Genomic DNA, 18,932 nt, shown 5'->3' on the forward strand with positions numbered 1-18,932 from the left:
TTTCATTTTTTGTGATGGTTAAATATAATAGAGCTTTATTTTGGAATTAGCGTAAAAAAATTCTATTGAAGTTGAATTCGATACATTTTTAATTTCATGGAAATTTGGAAAAATCTGTGTTATTCTTCTAATGATTGGGGGTACAAACTTTGAGTAAATACTACAGTTCTCATAGATTCTTAATTCAAGTGATTTAAATACTAAAAACTAACATTAACTTCAAAATTTCCAAAACTTAACTCTTCCTTTAAGACAAATTTTGTTATTTTCAGTGAGGTATGGTATCCTGGTGATAAAGTTGCTTAGTTTTGTGATTTCCCAAGGCTTCCTTATATGGCTCGTTTGAACTATTTCAAGTGTCCCCAAAAATTAGGGTTTTTTACAGCTCAGTGTAAGGTTATGCAGTCTGCAAGCAAGAAATGCAGACCAAATGTGCAGAGTAGGGTCTGTGTGCTGAAAAGAAGGGATTGAAAAAAAATGTCTATTACTATAATGAAAGTGGTAGCAACAGTGGTAAGCAGCAATGGGCTGTGGTCTTGTATATAATGGACCAAGCAAGGCTTGTAGAGACTGTATATAACTTATTTTCTTCATATAATATCAGCAGTTGGGAAAAGGTCATGAAGATAACTTCTTGCATTACATGTAAATCCATTATACTGCAAGACATATTGGAAGGGAATATTTATCTGGTTTTGTTTGCACTTTAGATTTTTCCAAAGTATAATTATTCTAGAATAATTATCTTTATGTGAATGCCCCCCTCCTAGGTGTGTTTCAGTATGGACTTAAGGTGGAAGAACTTAAAAGAAAAAATTGTTCTAGACTAATTAGTGCATAATGGAATATTTTGGAAAATTTCCAGCTCTAGATGGTTGTTAATGATGTAGCCTGCAGACTTGGTCCAGAGCCCACTGGATTTAATTCCCCTTGCTTCAATGAAATTTCTTTCAGAACTACTGAGCCAGCTTTTAATATTTACTGAAGTAGATAAAGTTCAGGCAATTAGCAATTTTGAATAGGATTTAATGGGGCATTCAGATGATTTATCGAGCTCTCCAAAATGTTACATAGATTGAATTTCTTTGTAGTTGTCTTGTTCCAGAGTGGAGGGAGAGTTCCCTGTCATTAATGTGTGTGTGCCTTGCAGGAAACATTTCCACCAGCTTCCTAAAGGAGCTGTAAATCCTCCTTTCTTCAGGTACGGTTCCATGAGCAGGTGAGCTCATGTAACATTTTGCTGCTGCCTAGGACTTTTTTATCGTTTTTTTTCTCCCCTGGTCCTCATTTTGCAGTCTCTCTTCTTTGCCATCTCTCCTGTTAATCTGACACTAGAATAAGATGATTTGGCTTGCTAAGCAAGCAAAAACGATCAACTTTTTTCTCCCATATTTTCTATCAAATAATTCAGATGAATCATCTCAGGGAGCACTCACAAACATGTCACCCAATAAAAGATATTGGGAGAGTATGTTGGGGAGTGGAGAAAAAGGAAACTCTACCTTTAAGCAGTGGTGAGGTGTAATAGTTGTGTAGTAATGTGATAGCAAAGCCGCTACTGAAGCTTGCACTGGACAGCGATCCCTCAAAGAGACACTGCCAGCTATGATTTCCTACTTCAGGCAACGGAGCTAAAACTTCAAAGTGTAGGCTTTTCTATAATCACATCTAAAAATTTAAAAACAATCAAACAAAAACAACAAAAAAGCCCTATTAGGTTTAGTTCTTTATTAAACCCATTATATTTAAAATGAATTCTTTATCCTGTGGAGGATTTTTGATTATTTTTCCTTCTTTGTGATACACTCAGTTTTTACTTTGTTCTATTCAGGTGTTTTGGGCAAAATTGTTCAGGCTTGCATGTGTATACACTCTCTCCCTTTTTTCTTTTTCACAAAGTTCTATATTCATCATAGTTCTTTTGTGATATCGTTTACAGTATAATGTATACTGCATAGAATATATCTGTAGTCTATTATTTATTCTCTGCTGTTTTCTTTATGTAGTTAAATACTTAATTTTTTATTTTTCCAGTCATAATGCACTAGGGTACGTAAACCAGTGTGTTGGATATAATGCAGTATTTTCAGTGACATTAACTAAAAGCAGGAAAATTGTTACACAGATAAACATTTAATTTATTTTGTATCTCTTACTCATGTTTACTGTTTCATGGATAATTAAATTTTGGTTTTAGCTTTTTTTCCTGTTAGGAAACAATCTATTTCTCAATAGGTTAACATTCTCAGTATTTTCTCTAATATTACTATCATATTATTTAAGGCTCTCATATTTTCTTTAGGAATAGCTTTTTTCAGAAGAATTTGAATCTATTTATTTTGTTAGCTTTTCCTTTTATCTCCCAGTCATGATTGGATTTTTGGGACTATCCCCAAAATATCCCCAGGTTATGTATTCTTCCTTTCTAGCATAATAGTACTGTTTCTCTTCCAAGCTGTTTTCAAAAAAATCACTGCAAACATTTCTAGTTCTTGTATTTTTCCTGTAAAAATGTAATTTATTATTCATTACTTAAAATGTCTTTAAGGTGTTTTAATAAACTTCCAGGTTAATATTGCAATACTGTTGCAATAATCCATGTTCCATTCCTACTTTGGCTACAGCAAGCCCCATGAAACTAGTGAATCAATGAAGATGTAGGAGGTGAAGTAAAGGTATGAATCAATCATACCACAATTCTTCAATCTTGAGTGTTTATCAGAACACTGCATTTCAGGCAGTTTCAGTCATATGCCATCAATAATAATTACTGCAACATTGCTGACTCCAAAACAATCATTGTTTTTGCAATATTAGGGGAAGATTTTCTTCTAATTTGGGTGCTGGAATTTTCTTCAGTTGAGAAGTGGTCACAGCACCAAGCCTGACAGAGTTCAAGAAGAGTTTAGACAATGCTCTAAGGAACATGGTGTTACTCTTGGGAATTGTCCTGGGCAGGGCCGGGAGTTGGACTCAGTGATCCTTGTGGGTCTGTTACAACTCAGCATATCCTCTCATTCTCTAAAATTAGTTGCAGCTTTGTACTGCATTTGAATTGGAGCAAAGATTTGTGGTCAGTTATTTGATTTTCACAATACTTTGTTTCTTGGCGTCAAACATTCTTTACAGTCATGTTCTGAGTTTATCCCTCAGCATGTGGAAATGCTAAGGTGTTAAATGGCATGATTTAAATGGCATGATAAATTCCCTTCTGGATCAGCTTCTTCCAAAGTGAAAATAAAGCAAGCCAGAGAAAGGGTAACTTCTTTGTTTTCTTTGAATGCCTTTTATCTATGACATCCGAATCTTTGGAAAATGTGCATTACTGTACTATTCTTAGTGGCATAATTGCAAATTCATAGCTCATTATCACTAGAAGCCATAGTAAAAGTACAGGATCTGCTGATGGCATTGTACACCATTTCAAAATGAGAAACTCAAGGTTATTGTATCTGTACCTTTTAAAAACTTAACTGTATCTGCTGCACATGATATAAAGATTTGAAGATAAGTATTTCACTGAAACAGAAGACTACTGAGCATGGAGGAATATTCTGGAAGAATATTCTCAGAAAGCTATAGAAATTATATGGAAATATATCTATCACATAGTGAAAATTTCTAACATTTTATTTCCATTTAGTCTTTGTCCCTGTGTGAGAATATTTTACTCTGATTCTGATTGTCTGTAGTTTTATTATGTCTTATCCTTATTACAGGTTGACATGATAGATAAAGACCCTTCTCTTGCAGGGTTGAAAGAGAAAACAAGAGGGAAAAAATATGCAAATATAGTATTAGAGTTATTGAGGGGTAATTTCTCTTTGCATCACTTTTAAGCAAGCTGAATCTTTATTTGACCAAAAGTTGTTATTTTGTCACTGAACTGTAGTTCCTGTTAAGATTTTAGATGTAGATACTTTCAGGAGTTTTGAAAAAGAGTTTTACCTCTCATGTAACTGTCATTGCTTTGTCTTTTTTCTGAATGGTTTTGATCTTCACAGAACCTACAGCTTTTTGAGCATAATCTTTTACTTCTTATTTATTGAAGCTGGCAGATTCACCAAAAAATTGTGCATGGAACCATATTTTTTGGCATTGGCTAATTAAAACAATTTTGTCTTTTTATTTTTTTTTTTAAATATGTAAACATCTTTGCAATTTATTCGGTATTCTTTTGTTTTCTGTATCGTTCCTTGGCAATCTAAAGAAAATTGACAACTGAATTTTCAGGGGATTTTATGTAGGTGCTCTTAATTTTGATAATCTGGTTGCCTGCTAATGATCCTTTGTGGCTAGCACAGGTCTTTCCCATGAGAACTTCTTCTGTGTTTTATAAACAAAGATAAAGTTTGGATGTTATTAAAAACAGTGTCTCGAGATTTAGACAGTTCAGGCCTGGCCAATCAGGCCTAGGGGGAGGTTTCTGGCTGACCAATCTGGGTGACCTCTGAAAAGTCTATATAAGCTGAAATCAAAATAATAAAGTTCTCTTTTCTATGCCACGCTGAGAATCCGAGGATTTCTTCTCTGCTAGCAGCTCAACAGCGACAATCCTTGGGATGACAGTTGTTCTGCAACCCATCTGGGGGATGCAGTGAGAAGGTGTATGGTTTTTTCCTGGATCTGAGTGAGAAAGAGCTGACAATAAAGGACGCAATAAAATAGGTATTTTAATAGGACAGAATGAAAAGATGAATACAGACAGCAGATAAATCTTACACCATTTCAGATGCGGGGAACCCTCCTTTTCTTCACCACTGAACTGACCTCTGAGTGGATTTTTCCCTGGCACCTCACTAGGTTTTCAAAATGCTGGTTTTATTATGTATATATTTTTCCTGTTTATTTTTTGAGATATTAGGACTTCATTTTTCTAAAGAACACATATCTAAAGATTTTACTATATGGCCTCTGATATCTGATTTGTGCCAGTATCCCCTGTGATTAGTTTGATAATCTCTTATAGTCTCTTTAATCTTTTCTAAGACCCTTTATTATTGCAGACTCCAGTATCGGACATCAAAGTTTTTATTATGCCAGTTACAGTCTGGCTTAATTTTGGATGTTAGTTTTTTCTGTTTGCATGCTCTGCCTGTGCATTTTTGCACTTTCTTTTTGTGGCAACACTGTATAATCCTAAGCATCTTTTGTTGAGATTGTTTGAAGTTGTGATTTTACCAGTAATCATATGATTCATTTCTTCCTTCTTTTAGTACTAGCTGAAAGTATTTTGATTGATAAATATAAAGCAAAAGGTGACTGATTACATAAACCTGAAATTTTAGAGCCTCATTTTTTTTCAGGAATAAAGGAAATAATTTGTAGCAACTAATTTGCTCAATGAGTTTAAATGAGTTTACTTTCTAATGTTTAAAAATTGTTTATGAGACTATCTGAATTCTCTCAATCTTATTTATTATGCTGATTTGTGGTGTAAATATTTTCAGCAAATTGGAAATGAATTTTTCATGTGGGTATTTAGTTTATAATAAAACACAGTTCCAATTAGGTAAACCTTCTACGTAGTCTTTTCAATGCATCTAAGTCAACCATCTATTGGAAGACCATCTTTTCTTCAAAAAAGAAAGTATAATTCAGAGTAGAATCACTATAGTCAAGACTTCAAAGAGTAACTTACAACTATGGCTATTTTGTATTGGAAAATAAAATGTGAGATTGCAAGTACTTGGGCACATAACATGCAAAATGTACTATATGATCAGCTGGAGATTTTCATCAATTCACCAAGGGAGCTCCTGTTTGATGGAGGGGTACCAAGTAATTTTTAATAATTACCAGTTAATTACCAAATAATAATTGCACTAAAGTTCTATTTCACAGAAATAAGAAGTGTCCCAGAATTGTAAATGTTGTCCAATACACCTTCTTATTAGAAACCATTTCCATGTTAATTTGTAGAGAATTCAATATGGAAAAAAAAAGAACAGAAAAATTGAGCTAAATATTTGTAATCAGTAAAATTAAACACTATCAGCAGGTTGCTTAATCTGGAGAAAAGAAGACTTAGGGGACACCTTATTACTCCCTACAACTACCTGAAAGGAGTGTGTAGTGAGGTGGGGGTCAGTCTCTTCTCCCAAGTAGTAAGTGACAGAGCAAGGGGAAACAGCCTCAAATTGCACCAGGGGAGGTTTGTATTGGATATGAGGAAAAAGTCCTTCACCAAAAAGATTGTCAAGTCCTGGAACAGACTATCCAGGGAAGTAGTTGGATCAGCATACCAGGAAGGTAATGTTGAAAAGACATGAAGATATGGCACTTGGCTTAATAGTGGACTTGGAAGTGCGGGGTTAAGGGCTGGCATCAATGATTTTAGGGATCTTTTCCTACCTTGATGATTTTGTGATTCTATTTTATGATTAGCTGCAGTACTTTATTCTGACTTCCATCAGTGTTATTCTTAGTTGCTCTCAGTTGAAAGCTGAACTGTCAAATACTGTGTTATTCAAAATCTTTTCTTCTTAAAGGTTAATAAGTCTTCTAAGTAAATATTAGTTACTTCTCACCTGTCTTTCACATTTTTACTTCACAAATACCCAACCATCTTTTCTTTCTGAGATGGTGTAATTGATATATATCAAATAAAATTATCAGAATTTTTTCTCAGTTTCTGTTTAACTTTGAAATTGCAGTTTCTCTTAAAGATCTGAAGGAGAGCTTCTGTTTTGATTTTGTTGGTTATATAAATTAGTCTAATAAATGTTATTCACCCTATCTGCAAATCTTATTTCTAGATTCTATATATGTTGATTGCATTTGTGAAGGAAAATAGAGCTAATAAAAAAAATTGTATCAGGTTAGAAACAAAGTTTTTTACTACAAATGTTAAGTATCTCTTTAATGATTATTAATGCATAATCTTCCATTACTACAGTCTCTTTTTGTTGATCCTCAATTCTGCAAAGAACTCATGCTTGTGCTTATCTTGTGGTAAGCTGAGTGAGTTCAAGAAGAAAAGATGGATGAAGGCTAATGTTTTACTATTAGCTTCCAGTTGTCACTCTGCTATGGTTTCAACTGTGCTTTTTACGCTTTACTAGAAAGAGCATTTCTTCTACCCGAAAAGCTGAACAACTATGAAAATTAAAATAAATTTTTCCAAGTAGAGAATCATGCTCAAATTGCCACCTATCTTTCAGTATCCATGTTAGCTTACTGAAAACTGGCTCCTCTGGCAATAAAAAAATGGCATATGTAGCCTTATGACAACAAACTATACAATGTTGTTCAGAATAGCCAGATGCCTTGCAGTCTTCATCCTAGTGTCTCTATTTATATCTAGCAGCAAGACAAATATTGAAAAATTAATTGTTTAAATGACAACCAGCAAAATTGCTGTGGACGGTGAAAAAAAAAGTTATAAAGATTCTAAACTGAAGGGGAACATCACATCTACTGGAATTCAGTTTCAATGCTTCTTCAAACAGTCCTTCATTTCTCCATATCTGAAAAGTTTTTTTTGTAATCATGAAGGGTTTTTTTTGGTTGGTTGGTTGGTTGGTTTTTTTGGCATTGTATGTGCAAAAATGATACAGTGAATTCAAAGGAAAAAAATTAAAAGCTTCCATCTCTCAGACACATAATTCTTGTTCATTTGTGTTCATGGAAGAACTGCTTTCTGACAAGCTCTTACAGTTTTTTTTAATTGATTCTCTTGCAATTTATGTGGAGTAAAATTATTCATATTTCTCTTCTGGCATGTAAAAAGCTAGCTCCTTTTCCCTTAACTCCATCTACAACTAGATTATGTTAGCTGAGTTTCTTCTGTCTTTTCTATCTTACCTCAAGAGTGTGCTAGGTCCCAATAGAATTATGCTTTGTGATACTGAAAATTGAAACTTTCCTGGAATTTTGTTTTCCTTAACTACTAGTTGATTTATTTAAAAATACTGTTTTTTATTCTTAAAACAACAGAAATGCTTTTACTTTGACTGACATGGTCTTTAAAATATGATCTCTCTGTCTTGAAGTTCAAACTGGGAGTTTGAAAATTAATTCTCTTCACTAGATGATGCTGATCTGAGAGGCTGCAAGGATATACAGAATTAGAGTAGACATAAGTATCACATACATTATAAGTTAGGGAAGCCCCAAGCAAATAATTGAAGCAATTGGTAGTCTAGATGTGTCTCAAGAAATGAGAGTCTGAACTTCCTGGCAAAATGTAAAGTTGAATAAAAAAGTGCTTAAAGGTCTTTAAAAAAAAGTTTAATAAACAAGGATTGCATCTAGTAGCATGGTAAATACATGCTGTTGCATCTGAATTACAGCCTAGGTCACCTGCATTCTCCATCAGTTGCTGCACTCAGATTTAATAGCAAAGCCTCCAGGGCAAGGTTACCAGACTAAGCAGCCTATGCAATTTCTTTGAGCTACAGAAAAATACTGTGCATGAAACCAAGAATTTGTGCTTTATTTAATTAAAGTCTTAGCAGTCTGATTTAAAAAAAAAAATCATTCTAGGTAAGAAGATACTTACACATATGGTCAAATTATCCAATTATTACTGCTTATGCACAATAGTGAAACTATTGAAATTTATACACACAAGCTTTCTAGTATCTGTGCCTTAAGCTGATGTTATGCTCACCGTTCTAGTGCAGGTCTGGGTTCAGAAGTCAGCAGTGCTATTCCTTCTTGAAAGAAAGAGTTATGCAAAGTGATCAGCATCCCAGCTTTTTTGATTGGAGGAATCTGATGTTTAGTTGATGATTTTTCCCCATAACCAGGGGGTTTACCTTGGGTATATTTGGCATCACATTTATGCATTAGCTAACAAGGCTGACTTTTTCTTCATTGCCACATTATATTCAAATTTACTATCAATTATATGGTTTGCATATGTTGTATACTTGTTGTTGACTGGTTGGGTGGGTGCTTAAATCTATCAATATACATTTTTTTTTTATTCTTTATTATCCTTACGAAGTGGTGATAATGATTCTGTAATTATAATTATAATGGAAACTATATTTAGCATATAAAGAATATGATTCCCTGAGACTGTCTACTTTCCAAGAAGGTCAGAGAAACACAAAAAAGATTTTTTGTTTTTTGATATTGCATCGTTCTGTTTAATTGTAGCAGTTTGTTGCTCATGGCACTATGTTTTCTGATGCACTCTGGTCCTCCTTAAGGATCAAGGAGTCAATAAATAAAAAATGCCCAGTGAGTTTCCTATTGCTAATTACCAACATTAGTAAGCAACCTATTTATCTCTCTAGTCTATAATGTATACTTTTCAACTCTTAATGTGCATAGTGGTGAATTGTGGGGTTTTTAGAACAATTACTTTTGACTAATGTATAGAGACAGTAATATTTCACTTTGATGTATCTGTACAATATTGATACAATTTTGCATTTGGGAGTTTTATTAATAGTTTTATTATTAATGCCCTTTCCTACATGCTATGTGGTGCAGTTTCATCATAGTTCCACTTTATTTTGTTTTTTCATTTCTTTGATAAACTTCAGAAGTACATTTCTCAGTATCTAGTGTCCTATTTTCGTATCCTAGAGGTCAAGACACTCATCTGTGACATGAAAATCTTTGATTTTTTCAGTTCTAGTACTGGAATTGATGCATTTGGTATACGATTTGAAATAAAACAATGTTTTCTAGGGTTTTAGAACCACATGCAAGAAATCGGGAATAAATAACATCATTAGAGCACTCTCATTGAAACTGCACACCTTCATTCCAGTCCGTGCTCAGAATACTGTATATACTGTATAAAACTGCTTCAGAAGATGCTAGGAAAAAAACATCCCAATACCTTGAAGTCCCATAGAAAAGGCTGCTGCACTACTTGTTGTGTAAGGAGTCTGTACACAGTAAATTGGTGGTGTCAGTTTAAACTGAATTGAGTATAAATGTCTATGTTACAAGAAAATGAGATTAATTAGACACAATTTGACTGAGAAATGGCCTAACTTCTGAAATAACCACTTTTTTTCTGCACATTATGCATACTTTTCAGTTTCTCCTAAGTAAAAATGATCCTTGTTAATTTTTTAAAAACTTCAAATCACTAAGAAATGAAAATTTTCATTAAGATTTATGTGTTCCCTGTCGAGGTAGTTAAGGCTACTTTGCTAAAATATATACTGAACTTGCCCTGTTTCTGTCCTTTGACTTTTCCCTATGAGTATCTTCATGCTTTCTGGCAAACTCAAATCCAGAGAAGGTTGGGATTCTGCTCCCACTAGCACCCTAGCAATCAGCTCTGGAGATTATGAGGAGTATAGGAAGAGGAAATAATCATGATGAGGAGAAGAAAATACATAGCTGGTCACATTTGCTGGAAGACAAAGAAAGCATCCCCATCTACTGTGGGGACGCTTTGAGTGTAAAGAATGAAATGAGCTCTAAAACGTTTCAAAAACCATGCTTTGACTAGCTAGCTAGAATATGTCTTCCTATGTGAAAAAATATCCTGAGAATATTCCTGTGAACCACAGAAAAACTTAGGTCAATTTTATGTGTTATTTCAAGTCTAAGTGGAATAAAAGATGTATGCAATAATGAAAAAATGATACCTAGCTGAATCTATAATCACATAAATATATAGGAGAGAAAGGCTAGCAAGCTGCTGAAGTGACATTTTAAGGTCTAATTATCTTATGTGGAAAGAAACTGAGGAAATTACAGGTGAAGCAATTGGACAGCCTATGGCAGTGAATGATCACAAAGCCAAAAAGAATCTGTCTTAGACTTCTTTTCAAAATGGCAAAAAATGCCCCATTTAAAACCCTATCATCAGTACTCTCCAGTCTAAAACTAATCAGCTTACTGAAAAGAGGGAGATTTGTAACATTTTAAGGCATTTTAGGTAGCATGACAGTAATAATGGATCACAAGAAAACAATACTGAGATTTTAAAATATGGGGGAGGCTTTGACATTCAACAAGATGAGATAATCTGGCTGTAGTTCACTACTCACCTACGACATCATGGTGTCCAAACAGTTGTAAACAAACAGTCTTTTTAAAAATGATGGCAAAATTCACAGTACATTACTTTCAGCTACTTCTGAAGAAAATCCAACAGTTTCAGGAAAAAAAAAAGGAGGGGAGGCAGGGCTTCAGAAAAGGTCTTAAGAGAGCAATTAAATGGAATTTAAGCCATTTCTTAAGTCATAACACATAAATGGAACAATTCTTAAAGAAAAGCATAGGACTTGACACTGGGTAGATTTAAAACTTGTCACTGATGATTAACAAATATCAATGTATGATTGCCAAACTAAAAAGCACTAAAAAGTATGAAGATGATAACTTTATGTCAAGATTTTTTTTTTAAGTTAACAGAAGGGTCCCCTGTATCATCCAGATCTCTAAGAGACCACAGAATTCTCACTGCCCTGAATATGTGGCAGATTGATTTAGCCTAGAGTAACAATGCAGTATGGATTGAAGATGCTGCATAAGAGCTTCAGTATGAGGAACGACTATATTCAATAGATAGAAATGGTAACAGGATCCTACAGAGTAAAAAGTTGAAAGTTTTTTATTTAAAAAATTCATATAATCTGGTCAAGATTTATATATTTACATGCAGATTTAGTAGACTTCACTAACAGTATAACTTCCAGCTGTTCTGAAATTATTAACATCAATATACTAAAACTTTACCATTACTTTTACTCATGAAAAATTATATTTCAAATGAAAAGGTTGCAAACAAACAATCTAGGTAGTTATGGAGATTGAAACAAAATATTTGGGGAATATCAGTTACTACAGAAAGTGTTTAATCCTGCATTTGCCAATGTGAAAAACATTTCAAATAACAAAATTATAAAAGTAAGAGCATTATGACTTGTGAAAGATACATTTGTCCCTTCACAGTCACAACACACTTACTGTCACGATCTGTGAAGAAATATTCTGTGAGAGCTCCTTTTCACTTGCATCCTTGCATCAGAATTTTGACTTCTGATATGAGACAAAATTGACTCTTTCACCAAGGAAAATTTTGCCTCTTTGTGGAAGGTTTTTTTTTACTACATGACAAGCAGACAAGTAGATATTATTAAAACATTTTCAACTGTGTAAAACATGAATTAAAAACTATTGTTTCCTACTAGTGTTCCTCTTGTGAGGGAATGATTTGAATTTAACATCAAAGAAATCAACTGAACAATTTTCCCTGCAGAAAAGGACAGATATCTTAGCAGGTTAATAAATACCTTTACCAGCAACAGCAGCACTGAAAGTAAAAAAGCCTGCCATACAGTAAAATAGCCATCAGGAAAAATTTAGAAGGCTCCCAGATTTAGTGCAATTGATGCACTGGAAAGCTTTGTGAAACTAACAGAGCAGGACTATATTCATCTGGACTGGAAGGAAAGAAATATATTAGAAGAGAAATATATTAGCAGTTGTCACTCTTCTCCCTTTGCATCAAAGGAAATTGCTTGGCAAGCATCAGGAGAGAAATCTAAATTATATTGAATAGTTACACTCTATTCCAGTAGCGAATGAGAGATGAAGGACCTTCCAAGAACAAAGTGCTGTAAAGCAGATTGTAACATAGGCACATCTGTCTTATTGAAACAACTTATCTCTTCCCCAATCAAAAATAACATTTCTGAGGTGGCAAAATAGAGTAATTTTGCATGCACCTTATGACTTACTTTCCACAGCGTCTCAAGGCAATAATGAGATACAGTATCTTTGTACAAAATCACGTGCCTGATTTTTCTTTCAAGTTCTAGTGCTTTGGAAGCATTTGAAATGTTTGCTGACCTATCAGTAGTTTCATTTGGGGGTCGTAAAATTGATTTTTCTCAATTTGACTTTTGAAGCTATGAGATGGGCTTTGATCTGTTGTCCAGATTTGTGGAATAGCCCCAGAAGCAGCTTTTAAGCATTAGATGTAGCGCCACTTAAAGCATATCAAGAATGGCACATTTGAAGAAATATCTCCCTGTTTCTTTTTGGATATAAAAAGCTTTTATCTGATACATGTTGATAGATCATGTTCTTTTGATATTGAATGCTTGTGATATTGACATTAAATAAAAGACATTAATGTGTAACTCAGGAGTACCTACTGGGACATCTTACTGTGCCTCTCCTGTCATTTGAAGTTTCTCATTCAATTTTTAGTATAACAGCATAGCAAAATCAAAACATGATTGCAGAATGTATTAACCACCTAAGTCAGTTTCATCAAATTAGGATCAGTAAATTAAGACAGAGCAGGACAGGCTTAATTGCTTATTGCCAGTCAGAGTAGGCACTCTTGGGGCTGCTTAGTTGAGATTCTGATTGTTATCACTTACTAAGATTTGTGTTTCCAAATCTCTACTACTGCTACTGTGTTTATTCAAAACTCCTCGGATATGTCACCAAATGCTATTATCATACTATTGTTCTGTTGTTTTGGTAGGTCACTGCCAAAATCTTGGTGTTTTTTCGTGGGTGATTGATGGGATTGTCTTGATGATGGGATTGTGTGTTACAAGTGTAGAAACATGTAGGGTACTTGTATGCGTGCTGCCTCCAAAAGCACAAATTGTGGATCATCGCTTTTGCACCTCATCCTGTTCTTTGGGCATGAGTTGTACCTAGGCAGTGTTGTGTCAATGCCTGTTCAGCCAAGATAAGAGCTTTATCACACTGTGAGGATGAGGATCCTGCGGTTGACAGTTCTAGAAAAGTTTTTTAAGTCAACATGGCCCTGCATAGTGCTAGGTATATTATTTGGTCTTAATTCCTGCTAGCTTGAGTATTTCTTCATGGCATGGTTTAATTTATTTGACTTATTTCATATATATTGCACTTTTCTTGAGGTTGATGTTAGGATTTGGCCACAGCTTCTGGCTCCAATACACAAGGAAATGAATGCCAATATTTCCCATGGGGAAATAAGTGGATTGCCAGTCGAACTATGCTGCATTAGCCAAGTTTGACTCCAGTAGGAGAGGAAGATGAGACGAGTCTGTCAGTGGTTACACAAACATTTCCTTAATGCCATCACTTTACATCTCCCTGAAACAGTGGGATATCTTAGTAGACTCTATTCTGTGGAAACAGTGCGATTTTTTATGCATAATTTTTTTTAGTTTGACTACAAAGAATGAGAATTTATGATTTTATTTCTGAAAATTTCATTCTTGAAGGTGATAATATGGCATTATATTTTCAAGGAAGAGTGGGGGTTTTTTAGGTAGGACCGTTGAGTGGTCATGTAACTTTTGATCCCTTTAACTTCAAAAATAAATTTAATGAAATATTTTTGTGAGGAGAAAGCATAAAAAGCTAGGGTTAAATTCCAGTTTTCCTGTAAGGATCTTGGCAGACAAAAAAAGGAAGTTATTTCTTTCTTCTAAATGCATTAACCTGGGTTAATAAAAAATACATGTCTTTAACCATTAAATTTGATTACAATATCACTTGTCCCTTTTTTATATAATACATGAATTGTTATATAAGAACAGTAGGATCTCAGTCCACTTCTTGTTTGGCTTAAACAGCTCATGAAAGCAGTGTTAGTTTTCACAAAAAATCTGCAGTTGTCCTACGCAGGCATGTGTTTAGGTCCCTGAGTATGCATGGAGTTTGACACTCAGAAAATGTAGAAAATTCAGTCTTCAAATATTAATCACTGTTTAAACCTGGCTTCAAATAATTTTGCTTCATCATTTTTCTAATGTGCCATCACTGAAAAGTCTAAGAATGCAACCTGGTAAAATGGCTTTAAATTGACATGAGTCAATGAAAGAAATATGGTCTTTCTCTCTTTTTTGCTTAATAGCTTATATCTTTTATCTTGTCACATAGTTCAATGGCATAGAATTACAATAAATGAGTTTTGCAATTATCAAACTCTTCAACTTCTCTTTGGCATTTAACGAACCTCAGAATCTGTTTATTGCTTCATATACTTTGCCATCATGAATATTAGCCTTTAATTAACTGGAACTCTAATCTTAATCTTTCTCACTATATTGCAATGAAACATTTTTATTAGGTTGAAGAAGATAGTATTTATTACTATTTTCCTAATAAATTGAATACTTTCAGAATGACCTTTTTATCAGTAATTATAACAATATAAAAAGTAAGAAGGCAAAACTCATTATACCAAACAAAATCATTGTCTGATTACTGTTGGTGTGTTTCATTTAACAATATAAAATCACTGAGAAGCCTCAGCTGAGAGAGACCTATCGAGATCATGTGGTCCAGGCTTAGATCAGGAATTGCAAAAAAATAAAAGAGGAAATTGTACACATAAACCTTTCCTCAGACAGACTGCACTGCTAGAATGACCCAAAGGAGGTGTCTGCAGTAGAGAGCAGTGCTCCATGGTGGTCTCTTTAGTAATGATATTGGAACGAAAAGAAACTGTTTGCCAAAGGTGAGCAGTACTGGCTCAATGCAGCCACTCTTGCAGAGGTCTTATAACCTAGGTTTGTTAGATACAAATGAAACAAGTTGTCTTCATGAAATAAACTTAAAGGAGAACAACAGTACTGTTCAGTCATGCAACATGATCTTCAATGCAGGGACAGTTCCACTGTTTTACTAATTGCTGATATTTCTTTGTTCTCAAGAGAGGTTAGGCTCATTCCTGTCTTGATCATTTCATTGCTTTGAAGTCAGTTGCTCTTCCAGGTATTTAAAGGTCTGTACCTATTGCAGACCCATCTGACAAGAAAAGCATCTTTAAGACAAAGGGAAAAATAATTGCTCTCTCTCTTGAGACTCTTTTCAAGTATTCAATATGCTGGTACTTCTCCAGCTATGTACAGTACTTTAGTAGTTATATAGTACAAGATGTGTTAGGGTAAAAAAGTCCATACTGAAGTGGAGACAATAATGGCATGTAATACTGAAATGAGAGACATGATAATAGGTGAAATTTATTCATGGAACTTCTTTATATTTGGTTTTAGGAGTAACCTTATTTAATATTTTCATTGAAAAAAATCAGGATTGTATAATGAAATTTATAGCTTACATAATGTTTGGAGTTGTTATTAAAACAGATGAAGATCATGGTGTGACACAGACAGAAGTGAAAGCCTTTGAGAACTGGTGTAATAGAAATGAAATTAAATATTACAGTACAAAGTACAACATAATGTACTTAAAACTAATGACAAGAAATTATATTGTTAACATTGAGCTCATCATCTGGAAAAGATAGTTGCTGTGGCAGTTAATCAATGGATAACTATGAGATGCCAATGTGATGTGGCTATGAGGGACTAAATGTAAGGCTGAGAGATCTATCACACAGACTGCATCACATAAAAAATAATACTCATTGTATTTATGATTACTGATAATAAGGATTTACTCAATCTGAATGGATTTCCTTTTTGTCAACTTTTCCAGTCAGAGCTTGAATGTACAGAAACTTGTAGTGACTTTTGGCCAGGAGTTCTGTAAATCCACTGTTTGCTGTATGAATACATTACTTTTGTTTGCTCCAAACTTACTGAATAGGTTTGTTTTTTTTTAATGTCCCATGCTCTTACTGAAGGACATAGTGGAAAATCTGTCCTTACTCGTCTTCTCCATAATGTCATGATTTTATAGTTGTTTATTTTATTCCTCTTTAGTAATCATTTTCCCACTTTATTCTGTTCTTGTGAAAACTGTTCCATACCCTCAGTCATAATCCTCTTCTGAACCTTTTCTAATTCTTCCATACCTTTATTTGAGGTGGCAGATCAGAATAGGTATATTACTTTAGATGAAGTTTCTAGCCATTCATTTATGGACAACAGGATGGGTTTGATAGCCAAGATACTTTTAGTCCTTCTAGCATCTTTGTTCCTGGATAAAGAATAGGAAGAAATCAAGGTAACGCAAACATATTTTCTAGAAAAGGTGCAGTAAGAAAGGTGCAGTAGGAAAAGGCTCATAGCAAATTTACGAACATGAGTTGGGAAGAAGGGAATGTTTGGTATCAGAGAATATGTAATTTGGGATTGCATTAGCTACCCCTAATTGTGATAGTCTGCTAGAAATAATTCAGATTGTATCTCAAGTAATCACGGCAACATATTCTTTATCAATAATTTAAGTCAAAATCTAATGGTAACCTTTAATATTGTACAGAAAATAATGGTTTTAAGGATGTGTGAAAGACCTGTTTGTGAAAAATATACAAAAGAACAGAGGTGCTTTTCTAGTGGCCTCAAAGCACAGTGACTCTGAGACTTGCCTCAGATGAAAAAAAGTACAAAAAACCAACCCACAAAAAAACAAGTGAAGGTACTTATACTGGTGGCATAGAACAAGTTGCTCTGCAGAACAGCAAGTGGAGGTTTATTTACATTGGTTAGAAATGCTTTTCTTGGAGCATTACTCTCAACTGCTGCAGATGTGTTTACTAAGCAAAGTTACAGCTGTGCATATCAAATCTATTTTCACTGGACATGGTCTATCAGTGTCAGCAATATGCAACAACAGGTCACAGTTAAGTAGTCCTCGTTGAAGCAATTTGTAGGAAAGTACAGTGTAGGCATATTGTGGCTAGCACAGGTCTTTCTCATGAGAACTTTCTCCTGTGTTTTATAAACAAAGATAAAGTTTGGATGTTATTAAAACAGTGTCTCGAGATTTGGACAGTTCAGGCCTGGCCAATCAGGCCTAGGGGGAGGTTTCTGACTGACCAATCTGGGTGACCTCTGAAAAGTCTATATAGGTTGGAATCAAAATAATAAAGTTCTCTTTTCTATGCCATGCTGAGAATCCGGGTCTTCTCTGCTAGTGGCTCAACAGCAACAGGCATATCACTAGTGGACCCCTTTACATCAGCCAGTGGAAAATTATGTGAAAATACTTCGGGGGAAAAAGTGCCAAGTGAAATTTAGGTCTGTAGTTAGCAGAGTTAAATTACAGAATAGCACAAATGAAACAGAGGGTGTTACAAGTTTGTATTCTTTCACTGAAAAGCTGAATGTCTGTACTGTTAGAAACTAATGTAAGGGTCAATGAAGATAAATAGAACAATACAAAATACTGGATATGGTTTATGATCATTGAAGCTCTCACTTTTTCTTGAAAATGACACATTCTAGCAAATCATAAAGGCATTTTTGACAAAAGAGATATGCAGTAGGAAGTCCTTATCCCAGATGCACAGCTATAGAGTTTCTCAGTGAAGAATCAGTTGTCAAGGACACTCTAGATCAGTTTAGCTCTCTTAGACTCTTTTAGCATTTCAGATTAGCTTTGTTAATTAGCTTAAACAATAGATTTCTTATAAGTAGTTGACATTCCATTATCATAGTGCCAATTCTTAGTTGCTGCCCCTAACATGTTTGTCTGAGAAAAAGGTTCCAGCATGCGCATTTTGGAATTGGACTGTAATTCAGACTATGCCATAGGCTAAACCAGCAATAGCTCAGATATGGAACTAAGTAGAGCTAAATCAAATTTCCTTACAGGCAGATGAGAGAGGTCTAACCAAAGACCTTTGCTCTTTCCAGTGCTTCAGCCATCAATGCTTAAGGACTGGATTTCATATGAAAGCCAAATCCATAACATTTAGGGAAGGGATATGCTAAAAGAGATTACCTAATCTCATTATTTAATAACTAGGGAAAGAAAGAATGTGGAAGGTGTGAGCAGTAACACTGGCTGGAAATCAAGTCAAATTACTTCTAGAAAATACCCAAAAGAAAAAGGAGAAATACTTTATTTTCCAGCAACTTCTGCTACATAATGTCAATACCTTCTTGGTGTTTTATTTTTGATCTAAAATGCCTTGATAATAGAGAGATCTACATTATAGTATAACCAGTTTTTATGGAACAGTCTGAAAGTGGCAAAAAAAAGCAGTTAACAAAACCTGTAGTTCATTACCAAAGTATATTTTCAAAGAAGTGAAATATAGCATGTAAAGGTGAAAGCAAACTATAATTTGGGAGATTACT

The 18,932-nt window shown here is 34.3% G+C and overlaps 1 protein-coding gene across 4 annotated transcripts in view; it reads left to right on the forward strand.

Moving 5' to 3' along the window:
* Positions 1-18,932, forward strand: part of PACRG (parkin coregulated) — a 204,266-nt gene that overhangs the window by 25,123 nt on the left and 160,211 nt on the right. The window lies entirely within an intron of this gene.

The sequence above is a fragment of the Lichenostomus cassidix genome, chromosome 3, assembly GCF_008360975.1.
Source record: "Lichenostomus cassidix isolate B80296 chromosome 3, HeHo_3.0, whole genome shotgun sequence".
Taxonomy (NCBI): Eukaryota; Metazoa; Chordata; class Aves; order Passeriformes; family Meliphagidae; genus Lichenostomus; species Lichenostomus cassidix.